The 17,023-nt window shown below is 36.5% G+C and overlaps 1 protein-coding gene across 3 annotated transcripts in view; it reads left to right on the top strand.

The window, feature by feature from the left end:
• The window catches only part of DPYD (dihydropyrimidine dehydrogenase), an 858,879-nt gene that overhangs the window by 787,043 nt on the left and 54,813 nt on the right, over window positions 1–17,023 (top strand). The gene's annotated exons all lie outside the window — the stretch shown is intronic.

Raw genomic sequence — 17,023 nt, 5'->3', positions numbered from 1 at the left:
ATTATCTTTCAGTAATGTGGTTTTCAAACATGCTCTCCTCCTTCCTATAACAGCCTCAATACATTGGCTCATGACATGCAGTTCTTCTGACTCTTTATTTTCCTTGCCTATTGAAATTCTGCTAATTCTTACCTAACCCAGGAAGCTTTGTTTATTTTTCCCACTGGATATATTTATCTCCTCTAAACTAAGAAAGCATCTATTTTATACATATATTCATATTTATCATCCGTATCCACGTTTATTTGAGTAATTGTACTTGATTTTACCCATCTTTCTACTGCAGCCCCAATTATAAATATCATATGGACCATACTTTTATATGTCTCTGTCTCACATCATGCCTCCTGATCACAAAAAAAAAAAAGATTCAGTAAGGTTTAAAAAATGGCTAGAAAAGATTGGAAGAGTATTCTCCATATTCTTATATTTAACAATCATTTTATTTCCATCCAGACCTTATGGAAAGTCCATTGGCTGAAAACAGAACAGACAAACAAACAAACAAATAACCCTGAATGTTTAATAGAGACTGCCCAGAATAACAGGATGTATTGTATTGCTTTTGTTCATGGTGCATGCCCTTTACATTGCCAGTTCAAGAGCTTATGGTTGGGGTGATCATATAGGCCAGTTTGTCTCTGACAGTCCTGCTTTTTGTGCCTGTAATTATTGATAATATCTTCCCTTCACTCTCAAAAGAATTCTGGTTTAGATGGTAAAGTATATGGTCACTCTCCCTAAGGACCATTTTTGTGGGCAAGTGAAAAGACTCTCTCTACTTGTCAACATTGTATTAGTTTTCTTATACAAACTATTAATATTATAGAACTGGGATAGAGTAGCATCTCACCCATTTCTTCCCAAAGCTTTAGGTTCATCTAAAAAGCAAATAAATCAACAGACAGACAAAAGAGCAAAAATAAACAAACAGAAAAACAAACAACAAAACAAGTCCCAAAGGCTAAGCCATTTGAAGTAGAAAAGGATAAAACATAAGGCTTAGGATCATTGGGAGAGATATTTTTTCTCCTCCTTTTTCCCTTTTCTCTCCCAGGAATTCTTCAATAGACTCAATTGAAGCCTTGAGTTTGAGGTTTTGTATTCTCAGATGGTAAGCACACCTATTAAAAAAGCAATGTATTCATGTTAACTCCCTGGCACCAGCAGGGCCTGTGTATTCATTGCTAGCAGTGGACACCATGCCAGGAGAACCTGACTCCTGGTGCAAAAGGATTAGGAAAAAAAAAAAGTCAAACAATGCCAAAAAAAGAAAAAACCCACATAATTCTTTTCTGTACTCTGTGGTTTGTTTTACTTAGGAAAACGGCCTGGTTATACCCTGCAGCACGCATTCATTACAGTGATCTTTGACTGGCAGATGCAGAGTAATAGGATGCATATTTTAGTGCTTATTATAATACCCTGTCCAAAAACAACTTGACAAATTTGTGATTTCGACAATATCTCATTTTGCTGGCTGCAGTGCTCTGTGATTGTCTGGCCCACGTGGCTTCCAGATTATGCATACCACCAATACTTCTCATTAAAATGGCCACAGTTCACCAGTTTCGGTAGCTTGGAACGAACTTGGAATGAATTATTATACAACAAAGAGGCTGCTGTCATGCAGAACAAAAGACAAGCAAAAGAGAGCTTTGGCTTAATGAGGCTAAGTGAGTGTCTCCCCTGCATCACAGCTACTTGACGGCCTTTGAGCATGGATTTTTTTTCTCCACAGGCCAAAACCTTTGGTCTATTATTTTGTGTTTATGCACCTTGAGGCTAATATACATTTTAATATGCTGCACATGGAGAAAAAAAATCAACCATTAGATTAGAACATGTGCACTCCCTGTTAAATTAATGACAACCGAACATAGAGATAAATTTAGGTTTTCATATTTAATTATAGCACACTGCAGTACGTTTAGCAAGGATAAATTGCACTATTATTATGCTTCATTTTTTTTGACATCTTCTCCTACTAGTAGTGCACACTTGCCCCAGCACCACCACCACCATCACCCTGTGGCCATGCTAACATCTCTGCATATCTTCCTTTTCTCCACATCACACAATCTCAGCCACCACGTTGAAAGGTATACTGTTTTATTTGCAAGACTTAGTGGAAGAAATAATGCCATTTTGGCAGTTCTGTGTGCATAAGAAAGTGATTTGTAAGAAAAAAATAAGTCAGCTAAGAATAATTGTTATCACTCCCGCTTGCTTCATCAGATTATAGTGATGGGCTCAAGTTCACTGCTTTTCTGATCAACCAAAGGCACAAAGCACAGTATGTGACTCTGAATAGTTGATGTTTCACTATGACTCAGATGACCTGTGTATAAAGAAGTAGTCATAACAATCCCAAGAAAAATTCCAACAACCTTGTCACTTTTTGAAGCTTTTCTCTGTTGATTTTCATCTATTTATTGTAGAAATGGGAATGCTTCAAGTAGTGAAAGTTACAGAGTAATAAAGATCGTCTTTGGGGAAAAAATTTAGCAAAGTTGATAGTAGAGATTATGGATATTGCTGTTCATTCTTTCAAGACCACCAAAGCAGGAACAGATTGTTAATATAACTGAAATGTCAAAGTGAACTTTTCATGTAGAATGACCAGAGAACTTGTAGTTCTTTCCATTTGGGGACTGTGATTTTACCTTCCATTAATTGAGTGTATTTGTTCCATGTTACATCTGAGCTTATAGTTTAGCTTGCTTCATATACCAATTAATAGAGTTCCAGATGGTTGCCCAGAATGTAAGAGATTCTTCTTCTATCTTTGCTTAAAGCTGAAAGAAAGGCATTTGCCTATGTCTCTGCATTAAGGAAGAGTACCCATTTGTTGTCTTTTTGCTTTAAAAAGTCACTTGAATCAGCAAATGTCTTAAAATCAGAGAATACTTTTTCAGGATCTGAGCACTGAAATCCGGTTCTGGGGTTATCCTGAGACTTACCCTTTATTTGATATTTGTTTCATGGTGATGCATAGCAGGGTTTGATGACCAGAGGATCACGGCAAGAATAATAATTTCCTTGTTGGGAAGGTCTGTAACTGAGGATAAAGAGTCAGAAGAGTCAGTTACCATTGGCTGGTGAACAACTCTTCTTGATGACACATAAAAGCAGCCGTTACACATGTATTAAGAATAATTCTCTTTGCCCAAATTCTGGTCAAATGAAATTTGAAAGATGAGATATAAGAAATGGCCTTACAAAGATGGGCTGTAAAATCCATTTTCAAAATGCTTTTTTGTTTAAAGTTGACTCACCTCAGACACTGAAAGTGTGAGGTAATGAATAGCTAAGTAGCCTGGCAATATGGCGATTTCTTATGACTTAGAGCTATTTTTTATAGTGTTTGCCAAGCTTAAATTCTAAGAAACTCCTGTGCGAAAAGAGGTGAGGATTATATTTACTATTTTATAGAGGTTGACACTGAGTCTGTAGGTAGAAGGGTCTATCTAATTGTTACAGTCACTGGGTAATACTAAATTTCCTTAGGAATCTAGATTCACTTATCTTGGAGGCTCTTTCCACCTGTGGACAAGTGGTTTTGATATCTCAATCAGTATTAGATAGTGGTTATCAAGTCATTTTTCTCGGTTAATTCACTTTGAAATTCAAATAATTTGCTCTGAGTGGTCAGATGTTCTCAGTCCTAAATACCCTTGCCATTGAACATTTCAGTGTGCTTAAAGCAGATGTCAAGACACCCTACAGGATTCCAATATAGCCACTCTAGCAAGAAGGAATTCCAAAATATGCCTTATTGCAAACATCCCTGGTAGAATGAAACTGACTTATTTTCAAAATAATCATAATAATTTTTAAAATAGTATATTATGGCCCTTAGAAATGCTCATGTTATTAAGTTAAAAAAAACAAGAAACCTAGCTATATCTAAATATAATTCCTGTTTTGTTATTTAAAAAAAGCATGCATTTGTGGACAGGAAAAAAAAGCTATGATAATACCCATATATTACCAGACATTTCTGAAAGCAGAAATTCTTGGTAATTTTTCTTTCTTTTTCTTTTCTATATTTCCTCAGTTTGCTTTAAGGAACATGTATTTTATACCGAGAAAAACTAAAAATGAAAGCAATAGATTTCAAAAGTTTTGTATAAGTCTCTAAAGAATTATTGATCAAATATTTCATCAAAATAGCCTTAGAAGAGCCAAATTTAAAAGAATCAAGACTATTCAAGTGCCAAGCTGGAAAATCAGGAAGGGCATAAAGAGCTGGCATTATTTAGCTTACAGAATCAATTAAATTAGTTTAGGCAACAAAGAATGGCTGAGGAGGAATTGCTATTTTTCTGTACAAAAAATAACAGATTATTATGTAAAGTTTTATAAAGAGAGTAACAGTGTTTTAAGTCTACTACTGATGAAGGAAAGTGAAACAAGTATGAAGAATGAAATCTGATGGAGATACACTTTCCAAAGAATGAGCTGTTCGAAAGAGACTGACATCTCTGGAATCTTTTGTTTCTTGTTTCTTGTTTTTCTTTTCTCCTCATTTCTCTTCTTTGGTCCTTGAGAAAAAGAGAGATTCGCATGTATTTATAATTCTATATGTGTAGTAGAACCATATGAAGGAAACTAGTTTCTTTTTCTTTTCTAATGTTACATGAAGTTTTCTATAAAATATATTTATCAGAATTTTCAAGTTGGCTTTTCACATTTAACAGCAGAAATGCTTGCCAAAGTCTAATTGAAGATAGATTTACTTATCCCTATTGTACAATATGATTATTTGCACCATGAAAGGCCCAATACTCTTTGAGTGCAAGTTGACTTGAAGAACTATGTAGATTGATTCTGTTAATTTATTTTAATTTTTACTAGGGTTTACATTTCTATTCTCTCTGCATTCTATGGGGATAAAGCTCAAAGTATAAACCTTGAGTGCCTCCAAATCTAATTAGTACATCCTACTCCAAACAGCCTAACAAAGAGCAAATCAAAGGAGCTCTTTGACCTGCTACTGATTTGAGAGTTCCTAAGCAGTTCCCATGTGTGGTTCTAGAATACCCAGAATGCTGATTTTGGTAGGAGGTAGTGGATATGTACTGCAGCTACTTGGCAAAGGAGTCAGTAACTCCTCCCCTGATCCCGGAGGGTTCTGTGATGCCTCAAATGGAATCCAGTTAACATGACACAGAGGCCTCTGGGCATCTATTGCCATCCATTCATTCAGCTAAGATGCTGAAATTCCTACCATATGTCAGACACTGTTCTAGACACTTGGGATTTATCCATTTAAAAAAGGAGTCTACCCTTGTAGAACTTATATTTAAGTAAAAGAGATAAAAATGAACAAACAGTAAAGATAATAAATGATAGTATATTCGATGATAAGGGCTATGTAAACAGGAAAAGTGGAGAAGGCAAGGGAGTTCAAAAGTATGGGAGTCAGGAAACAGGTTGCATTTTAAAGGTTAGAGAGCAGTGAGTATGGACCTTTTAGAGAAAGTCTCATATGAGTAAGATGTGAAGGAAATGAGAAATAAGCTTTGTGGATGTCTGTGAGAAGAGATTTCCAAGCAGAAGGAATAGCCAGTAAAAAAGCCTTAAGGATCAGCCAAGAGTAGGGTGTCTGGAGTAGAGCAGATAGGGGGAGTAATAAGAGACAAAGGGAGGCAAGTAAGGTAGAGTAGAGGAATCGTGGCCATGCTCGTGCTCTAACTTGGTTGCCTTCTAATTCAAGAACCTGTTAGTCACCTTCTACGCACCTCATGCCTCGCTTTGTCTTCCCAGCTTCCCAGTTCGGTCTGGCATACATTTATTGAGCTTCCGTTATGTGCCAGGGACTGTGCTAGAAAATGCAAGTACAATCCTACATGAAGCGAGATCACTATACATCTTTAGTACTTCCCATTCCATTTTGGATCACTATGACAAACAAGGTTTGCAGATGTAATATGTACTCAGAAGTGAAATTTCCCTACCTCCACATGTTTACAGATCTGTTAGATGTATTACCCACTCAGCTCACACTTACATTTGGCTTCATGTCATCACACAAAAATTAATTACTTGATTATTGGGGGGAAAAAAACAGTATTATAGTGTACCAAATGAGCTACACTTTCAAAACAAGCCAGAAACATCTTTATTCTCTTAAAATCCACTAAGCTCCTCTTCTTGGCTATGGGTAAAATCCGAGTTTTTCTGATCACTTCCAGACATTAGAACACCCTCAGATAATAAAGAGTCCAGCCAGGAAACTTGTAGCTCTCCTCTTATTTACAGAATCTCTGCTTTAATCTGCACTGGACCCTATAGCAGCAGTAGAGAAAAGGCCAGATGCTTAGGTCGTCTGTGATTATCTTCTGCCTCCCTCTCCCATCCTTCTTCTCCGCTTCTCCATGTCACCTCTGATTCCACCAGTGTGCTGGGAAAGGAGGAAGCATATGAGGCTAAAAGATGATTGCGTAGTGCTCTTGTGGCATGGTACTGATATTGACGCAATCAGGGCAGGTGCCAACTCTTTTTCTTAAAGGATACCTCTGTGGGATCTTCAGAGCCTCCCATTCTCTCTCCCTGGTGATACCTTCTGCTCTGCCCATTATGATTTCCTATGCTTCAGCATTTCACCCCTCAAGTCTCTCTCTACTGGGATTACCTCTCCTTGGCAAGGCTTTCAATATAGTTATATTGCAGCAGCTTTCCAGAATGTCCCCAAAACAAAATCCTGTCTCTGTCATCATAAGCAAACATCTCTACTGGCCCTACTATCAGGGAACCCTGACAACCAACCTCTGACATACAGGCCTTTCTCAGCAGTAGTCAGACACCAGCCTCCTTACTTTAACCCTCCACAGCTACCCACCCAAACACCCAGGGGCATGTCCATGTTCAGGTTGCTAAGACTGGTATCACTACCAGTCAGCAAGTGTCAGCATAGTGGCAGACAGTCAGCAAGTGTCCCATAAAGGCAGATTTCTCCAAGTAGTAAATAGGTAGCCCAGAGTGAAAAAAAAAAAAATGTCAGTTGCCTCTTTGGGCAAGTACCCCACTCTTGATTGTATTTAGAGTGTCTTCTGTCACTTGGCCTGAGGTAGCAGAAACAGAACTTTTTACAGGAGAGAGCAGAGAATATTACAGCCTTTTTCTGGGCTCTCAATACATAATCTTTTCTCCAGTGTCTTCTCTGCCTCTCCTTAGAGCTATAGGTGACAGGGAAAAATCCCAGACCTACAGAATAAATTTGAATCACGTCTCACCAAGTCCTGCCTGATCCACCTTTAGAAGAAGGAGATTTGCCAACATTCCTTTCATAGTCGGGGCCTCATCTAAGACTGAGAAACATCTTATGACATCCTATTACAATAATGCTGCCTTTGCCTTTAATCTGTTGTTCGTAAACATAAAAAATCTTTTCAGTCTAGAAATACCTGGTAGTGTGGTCATGACATTTAAAACCAAGAATGTAGTGATACTTCAGTTGGTTAAACTCAAGTTTTATAAAGATAGAGGTTTTAAATATTACAGGTCCAAGATTTTTTAAATCCATGAATAGAACCCAGTCTTGGGGTTTAATACTGTTTCATTTTCTTTTGCATATCTAAACTTACGAGTGTTATTAGGTTTTTCATAATGTTTTGATTTTTCTTTAAAAGATTCATCTTGTGAAGCCATTTTCAGAATACATAATTTTTTTTTATTTTTATAACTTGTTTCTCAGAAGAACAAAAAACACTTTGCAGTTTTCTAAAAATCCCACTGGCGTGATCCAATTATAAGTAGAGAAATCCAGCTACAGCATCAGAAATGAGATGGAAGGAATCTGAAGCACCATGACTGACTTGTTCATCACCGATGAACCGAATCTGGCATCGATCAGAATAGGATCAACGGAATTGCAGAATTCTTAATTTGGAGCTATTATAGGAAATTAATCTACATTTTGGATAAGATTTACTAATCCAAAAACTTAAAAAAGAAATATCCAATTCTGGCAGACTTCTTTTTTGAAAGGACCAAACTCAATGACAAAATTTTAGAATTCCTGAAAAGAATTAACTGGAATTACCTTGGTGTTTTATTTGATAGGTAATATTTACTACCCACAAGCCTTTGTTATGAGAGTTGAATGCATCTACCCAAGTCAGTCATGTGACTGGAATCAGTGAAAGCTCGTCACTGGTGCCGCACAGTAACTCACAAGCAGACAAAAAGCCAGAGGAGAGCTCTTGCTTCTCCAAATCCCTGGAAAATGCATTGCCTTAATTAGCAAACACTATCTTGAGTGACTCCTCTAGAGACTCCCAATTAACTAAGCTTCTAGGCTAACATGAATTCTTCTATCTTATTAGTTCATTTTTATGTTTTTTAAATCAACAAAATTTCCCAACACTTTCTCACCCTAGAACCCAACCTTTATGAACACTTTTTGCGAGTAAAATGCAGAAGAATGAAACCAATGCAGTTTATTAAGCAAATAATCTTAAAAGCAGCCCACAACACAACTGCTCACCAGCTCTCAAACTCACCGGATTATATTTTCTACTGTTTTCAGTTACTTCTATTTATACTTCTAACCGGATGAACTCACCATGCCCCCTACTGCTTAAGAGCAATACTACCACAGTGTAGCACAACACAGCACATCCTGGTATTCTCCAGAGATTTCCTTCTGGCCATATGCTAGCTTTCAGAATGCTTGTTGAACAACATTATTTGTCTCCCCTTGGTCACCAATGCCAGGATAAATCTGTGGAGTCATGCTGGCAGAAGAAATGGCCTCCAATCAGCAACAACAAACAAGTTCTTTATTACTGACCCCACCATCTGTCCCTGTTTCCACATGCCACTCTCATATAGGAACAGGTTTCCACCAGGCCAGGTTCAGTGTGCATCCAGCATCCACCATTAGGTCAGCTTGAATATCCAGATTGCAACTGTGCTTAGCCTCTTACCTAGCTAACATCCTTTATCCAGAATGGAAAGTGGTTGGTGGACACTGAAAAAAGCCTGTGAAAGCTGTACTGCTGATAAAAGACATGTTTGCTAACGTCTTGGATTAGGGATGTGTACTTAGTGGAGATACCAGCCTGGGTGTGACAAAGGCAAGATTTAAGTGTTACTTCCTTTATGTTAAGGTGTGCACCCACCAAGACCACTCTGCTTATAAGCAGTGAATGTGAAAGGAGTGTTCCCTGGTACTTTAATTATCCGCCCATTTTTACAATTGTGTAGCCAGAGATGTTCCCAAGATGAAGTTGTTTCCTAAAGGCTCATTTCAGAGAGGTAGATGATCGTACATGCTTTGCCATTGTAGTTTCAATATAAATACTTTAGGCCTGCTTGCAGCGCATCTTGAGTGCTCAAAATATCACATTTAGTGACAAGGATAAAAAAGACAGTGCTCTCAAACCAGCAATATTAAAGTAAGTGTGCCAAGAGCACATTATGAAAAAACTGATGGAGATACAGAGCCGACAGAATGTCTGCAGAGAAGCGCAATGAGAGAAACTGTCTTTTCCTGTTAATACCATTATGAGAAAGCTCATGGAAAGTTATTTTATTAAGTGTTTGTGTTATTAAAACCTATTCCCTTGTCTGAAATTTAATGCTACACAATGTACTAAATAGTCAAGTTTCAAGAGAGATGATAAACCTGGAAGAATTACATTACTACCCAAATTATTGGTCATTGTACAGGGATTTAAAATTTAACAACCACATTAAACACCAAGCCAAATCAATAATAATATTTTCAGTCTCTCCAAGGCAGATGACTGAATATGCTGAAAGCATTGTGGGACTGTGTGGCACTGTGTTAGCTGGTCCATGCGTCATTGAGGCCCATGTCTGGTATAATCAGCTCTGGGAAGGCACTGTATTCTTAGCATTCCCGGAAGGCCTGCTATTCTACAGCAACAAAAGACACAAGCACGGCACAGTACCACAGCACCAGCAGCTGCACAATAAACCTGGTTCAGATTGAACTATTTACTTGGCATTTGCTATATCCTTAGGCTGCGCTGGATTAATAGGTGGTCATCTTTAGCAAATATCACAGTGATGGAATAAGGAGATTTGTTAGCCAACAATTTCTGATTTGTGTCATTTGTAAATATGATAGTTTTAGTTGTCCATTTTAACTATTCTTTCTAGTCGACAAATACCTAGCTGGCTACTCTTTACCAGTGTCAAGGATGGCATTGAAAAAAAAAAAAGATCTAGCTGATTTTGGCTCAGAAGTTCTTTCTTCTTGTCACATATTTGCGTTCTTGCATTCTTTAAAGGTGTCATTTAATGGCAGCACCTTATTTTTACTGACAGTGTTTTTGGGGAGGTTCAGACTATTCCTTCGTGATTCATCCAAATACGTGATTCTCCCTTGGATTCCAGCACAGTTTGTGACCTTCTAATACTGAAGCACTAAATATCATTCCTGCTTTTATGGCAGGAAGTTTCCAGGGAAAAACCTAGGTGGGTAGGAATTGAGAATTCCATGAGAGAGATACTAAGATACCCCAGTCTGGCATGGGAAAAAAAATCTCATTACATGTCCAAAAGGAAAAACACACACATGTGTATACATGACTGGATTTGCGAGGCAGTCCACACAGTGTAGGAGAGTGCCACTGAATCCCAGTGCTAAACATGAGACATGCCTCTCATTTTCTCGTCTTTAAAACAGGAATAATAATAGTACTGACCTCACAGGGTGATTGTGAAGACTATACGGAAAAAAGAAACATGTTTAGCACAAGGCATAGCACAATGAGTGCTCAGGATTTTATTTGTGTAATGATTCCTAGCATTTTTAAAGCTTAGAGTTTTATGAATGGAGCCTCTGATTTAGGATCGTGCTGGATTTCCAACCTTTAAAATTATGCAAGTCATTCTTGTGTGGAAGCAGAAAGTGAATAAATGGATTGGCATCAAACAACATCAGACTGGCAACAGGGAGGCCTAAATTTCAGTCTTAACGTTATATTGACTCAGCTCATTACTTCTGGGAATGATGGTAACTCCTCGGGCCTTGGTTTCCTCATTTGAACTGAGGGAACTGGACTCTATCAAAGTCCTTTCTGATTTAAAGAACAGTGATCCTGGTTGTGTTCTTCTTTGCATGCAGAAAATAGCCATAGCCCATTGTAGAGGAATTTTGAAAAATAACAGAAACACTCTCTCAGCCTAGTATTTCCACTATTAGTCCATCATTTTTTAACGAGGTCCATCATTAAAAATCCTGTCTAGACATCTGCTTTTAAAAGACAGCTATCAATCAATCAATCAGTTTAGCTATTGAGTACCTATGTGGGGTGAGTATAGAAGATAGAAAACAAGAAATCCTATTCTACCATAAGATATTGAAATCTACTTGGAAAGAAAAAAAACCACTATTTTTTAAAAATTAATATTTAGTAAGGGTCAAATGAGGAACACAGGCAACAACTATTCCACTTATGTTCCTACATGTCTTTTAAAGTAGTTTACCAATCTAAAAGATTAAAGATAATAAAATTGTTAAAATTTAAGACAGAGCAGAAATTATTTAGAAAGCAAGAAGTGCTTGTATGGGAAACAAAAGATAAGCTATATTATTAAAACAGGACATCATGTTTAGCTGCAAACTTATTGGTAGCCAAGAAACTAAAGAAATTCATGAGTTTTATAGCTCTCATGGTCTGATAAAGGGGGATGTCTAGGTTTGTCTTAAGAGACAACACTCTGCTCCTGGCAGTAAATATTGGGAAAATTTTGTTACATGGATCCATATTTAATGAACACTTAATAATTTACTGTACAATGCCTATAGCTAGGGTTTTGTGAAAAATACAAAAATGTCTTTCAAATACCTATACCATATCAATTTTTAGTGAAAGCCAAGGATTAGCTAAATCAACTCAAAAGAAGTACGCTCGAGTGAATCTAAGCTAATAAAATCAAAGAACGTTGCTTCTTGGTGACCAAACTTAATGCTTAGAGAAACTCAGAAAAATGGTGGATTAAGCTGTCTTTTAGGCTGATTTTTAAAAATATCAATTATCTCCAAAACATTTTTTAAATAAAAAATATATATATAAGACCCCGCCTGGAAAGAGTAACCCACTAGGTACTGTTCACCTTTGTGTAAGTTATTTCATCAGATCTTTTTCTATTTAAACTCCCGACACTGAGGTACTCTCAAATCCATACCTTGGTTTCACTGAGAGGAGGTAAGTATCAAAGGCAACGTTAACTTACTTCATCATTATGCCGAGGGCTACTAATAAGAAGCAACATCTCACATGGCCCTGCAGAGCTGGGCTGAACCTTTAAAAGTATGTAGTAAAAATTCTCTGCTAACTGGGCCACCACCAACTTCAGAAAATCGTGTCAAAATAGAACATTCAAATAGTGAACATCTACTGATATTTTAAGATTTAACCAAATGGCCACCCTCTTTAAGGAAGCCTTTGTTGACATGTTTCCTCCTCTTCCTCCCCAAACTTGGTTAAATGGCATAAATATTAATTCAGTTCATTTAATTCTTATCACAACTGCAAGAAATCATGACTATTATTACCATCCTGTCACGTATGAGGAAAGCAGCATACAAAGGTGGTATATAATTTGCCAAACTATCCAGCCTGTCAGTAGCAGACCAGAGAGCTAGACTCAGGCAATCTGTTTCAGAACTCATGCTCGTACATACGATGTGAGAATACAAAATTCTGGCTTATTTTAAACTGATCATTTTTCAGGGGAAAGCAAATATTTATACTCACGTTTAATAGAGTTATTTTCATTATGGAAATACATTAATAACTCAATTTAAATGTTTAAAGTGATGTTTTTCCCATTTTTTGAAAACTTAGGGTCAGCCTAGAGCCAGCTATATAAAACCCTAGCTTGGCCATAAGTCTTTACCTAAAAGATAAAGAAATTATTATCAGCTTATTATTGCTGCCCACACTTACACCATAACAGTCTCTACCTAATATAATTAGAATATATATATATATATATGTATTTTTTTTTTTTTTTTGAAACAGAGTCTGGCTCTGTCACCCAGGCTAGAGTACAGTGGCACGATCTCAGCTCACTGCAACCTCCACCTCCCGGGTTTCAGCGATTCCCCCACCTCAGCCTCCCAAGTAGCTGGGACTACAGGCACATGCCATCACGCCTGGCTAATTTTCTGTACTTTTAGTAGAGACGGGATGTCACCATGTTGGCCAGGCTGGTCTTGAACTCCTGACTTCAAGTGATCTGCCCACCTCAGCTTCCCAAAGTGCTGAGATTACAGGCGTGAGCCACCGCACCAGGCCTAGAATACAATTTTAAATAAAAAATGTAACCTAATAGGTCAATGTGTATCATAGAAGGTTTCATACAACAATGGGAAAGGATTTTTTAAATTGCAGTGTGCTCTATGATACTGTATAGCAATTACAGAGGAAAAAGATCAAAAATGTCTCATACCATATACCAAAACAAATTTCAAAGGATTAGATAGTTAGATAAAAAAAAAACCAAAGTACATGTAGAAGAAAATAAAACTGAATATTTATCAAGCTTCTGTAGGTAATCAATTTTTAAAAGCAACAAAAAGGAAAAAGACACTAACAAGCAGATTCCCCTGCATAAGTTAGAGAAAAAAGTTATTTTTTCAAACAAAAAAAGTAGAATAAAATAAAGCTATGATACCATTGTATGTTATCACTATCAAAAAGCAATTAAAAAAGAAAGAGAAGACCAAAAATATATTTGTCTGCATAAATTGTAAAATTTATGTATGTAATATATAACCCAAATCCAAAAAGGCTAGCAACAGATTTAGGGAAAAATATAATGTGTGGCAGAATTAATGCTTTTATTTTATAAAGGGCTAAGCTAAATTTTTTAAAAAATATCTTAGTACTCTATAGTCAGACAGTTTACAAAACAAGAAATAAATCTAAAAAAGAACATAGAAAATGTTCAAGCTAACTAGTTTTTTAAAAAAATGGAAGGAAAACTAAGGCCTTACTTTTTCATCACATACCAACAGAGCAGAAAAAAATAATATTCATGTTATATTAAGAAATATCAAGTATTGGTTTGAAACTGTTGATGTCATAAATATTGATGACTTTAGAAATAGGTTCAGCTCTTTGGAAAAGAAATTCTATAATCTAAAGTATTTCAATTAACTCTAAGTAAATAATCCAAAATATATTTTTAATGTGTGTATAGAAGTTCTCTTCATCATTGCTTACTAATGAAATAGTAGTCATTATAAAAACTTGGGAGCAATACAGAAAATAATTGATTAAATTACAGTAAATTTATTGGATCAGGTGTTTTAATGATAAAATGCAAAATGAGCAAACATACGCAAGTCATTTTTCATCTTGATGATTTGCACATGAAAAAGATGGAAGAAGGACCTATAAGAATGATAGAATTTATGATAGAATTTTTAGAGTGCTAAATTTATGTAGAAGTAGTTGTTGTTGTTTACATTTCTCCATTTGTCAAATGTTCTATAGTTATTACTGTTATATTTGAAAAATATAATTACAAAATGTTTATGCACAATTCCTATTTTATATTAGAAATATGGAGCTGTGAAGATTTCCTCCATCTCATTCATTTCCTAACCCAGTACACTGTACCGTAGCTATGTTAACGAATGTGGGGTAGAATAGATTAGTGATAAGATACAACGTTGTATTTATCTGTAGAGGCATTTGTATATCACTTAAGAAAAAAATTCTTAGTATATAAAATTTTATTATTAGTAATGGTTCTTACACTGAAGTGTTAATGCCAGGAACGATGTTCCTGTTGGTGAAAGCTTTAGCGGTGATTTGACTGACTGACCTAAAGAATGCTGAGATGTAGGAAGGTCTGATGAGGATCATAAAGGAATTACATTGTGTATGTGTGTTTTTAAAAATATGTTTGTGGTTTGTTTTTGTATTTTCAAAATCAACATTTTCCTAGGCTTCTTTCCCCATGTTCTTCAAATTTTTAGTTGTGTTTATTTTTAATAGCTCAGTAATTGGGACTGCCACAGAAATCTTTTCAGACATATTTTAAATTGTAGGCACCCTGGCAACCATTTATCTTCATTTTAGAATCATTTAAGTAAAGGAAAATAAGTGACAAAAAAGTTTTTGTTATGTAAAAAATACAAAAATGGTAACCCTAGAAACTAAAATTATTCCATTTTGAATGATCTTTTCTTCATTGCTGGTTTTGTTCATGGATTTTCTTCCTGTTAGGACCTGGATGCCTTGGCATATTGCACTCTCATTCTTCAGGAGTCTCTACTTTGAACTCCTCAGTAGGAGCACCTTGATTTCACCTCTGTATTGAGTCATATGTGATCAGGTCATGAAGACTGATGTTTGTGCTCAGATTTCTTCAGATCCTATAAACATTCACACACACACACAAATAGTTGTCTCTTCAGCTTCCACTGCTCTTGACCTTCTCAGTGTATTTCAGTTGTCTTGCTCTGACATATAGCAGGGACCAGCAATGCATGCTCTTTGATCTTCTTCTTGTGCACATCCCATAGCACTAACCTTTCTCAGGTAGAGGTAAGAGAGACATTAATGGCCTTTCTGTGACTGCTATCTAGCAAAGTTAGCTGATATAGTGGTGCCTGGGTATTATTACATGCATGAAAAGTACCATTCTCTTTCAGATATTCTGTATGAGGATTATAGCAGGGAAAAATGCCGCACATGTTACCTCACTCTTTTTACCTCAATTTAGGAAATATAATTCACTAAGAATAGATGAAAGCCAATAAGGATGAGTACCATATTATTGTGCTCAACTTTGACCAAAAGCCAATTTAGGTTATTTCAAATGACTAATTACATCTGACCTGTAGCCTTCCTTTTTTTTTTTTCTTTTTGGTTTATTTTAGTGCTTTGAAATTTTGGGAATCCAATCAGGAAATTCTTGAGCATCTTCTACGTGTAAAGTGCTGCCTTAGGTACTTTACAGGAAATAGAACTTACTAGCATATTCATTTTTTCCCAAACACTGTTCGTACTTAAAACTGTCATAATGATTTTCAGTAATTAAGTAATAACTGAGCATGTAGAAGTTAGATAGATAGATGATAGAGAGAGAGAAAGAGGGAGGAAGGGAGGGAGTGAGGGAGGAAGGAAGGAAGGAAGGAAGGAAAAGAGAAAGAAGAGAGAAAGGAATAAAGGAAAGAAAGAGAGATAGGGAGAGAAGGAGAGAAAGAGAGAGAGGGAGAGAGGGAAGGAGGGAAGGAGGAAAGGAAGGAAGGGAGGGAGGGAGGGAGGGAGGGAGGGAGGGAGGAAGGAGGGAAGGAAGGAAAAAAGAAAAGGAGAAAGGAGAGGAAAGGAAAAGATCAGATGGTAGGAATTAGAGTGAAAAAGATAAAATGGGGATGGAATGGAGTTACTATCTATGTGTATGTAAGTCATAAGCTAAATATTATCATTAGTAGGGATGATATCCCTAATAAAGGGAGGTTAAAAATAAGACTCTGAGCAGCCTAGCAACTAATGCAAAAAGTGGAGCAATCACATATAGATCACATGCAGACCACAGGACCTACAAGTATAAACCAATAGAAGAGGTAAAGAGCATCTCCTTCTGGTAGGATTCCCTCAAGAAATGTCTGATGTGTCCATACAAAGAAGATATTTTGTTCTAGAACCACATCTCTGATACAAATGCAACAACAGGTTCCATAATGTAACATTTTATACTTTCCTTTTTCACTCGTAACCATGAAAAGAATTTTGCAAAGGACTCTCCAGCTAACCAGATCTCTAAAGATCTAGCTTAAATTTAGAACACCTAGAAGTAAAATTTAGAGAATTCAGAAAAGTGGATCCTTCAAAGTATTCTCCTTAAATATTTTATTTTCACATCTATGTTTGATCAAGACTGGGTGGTGGACAGCATGAGAGTAGCAGTGAAATTTTCCTATATTGCTATTTAAAGGCAGTTCAGTGCCTTTTTATTTTACCTTCTAATAGAATATCTATAGGAAAGGCTGGGCATTTAGAAATGTCAGGATATGGAC

Source organism: Symphalangus syndactylus, chromosome 12, assembly GCF_028878055.3.
Source record: "Symphalangus syndactylus isolate Jambi chromosome 12, NHGRI_mSymSyn1-v2.1_pri, whole genome shotgun sequence".
Lineage (NCBI taxonomy): Eukaryota > Metazoa > Chordata > Mammalia > Primates > Hylobatidae > Symphalangus > Symphalangus syndactylus.
Note: the sequence above shows the minus strand (reverse complement) of the source record. Positions and strands in the feature narration are given on the sequence as shown.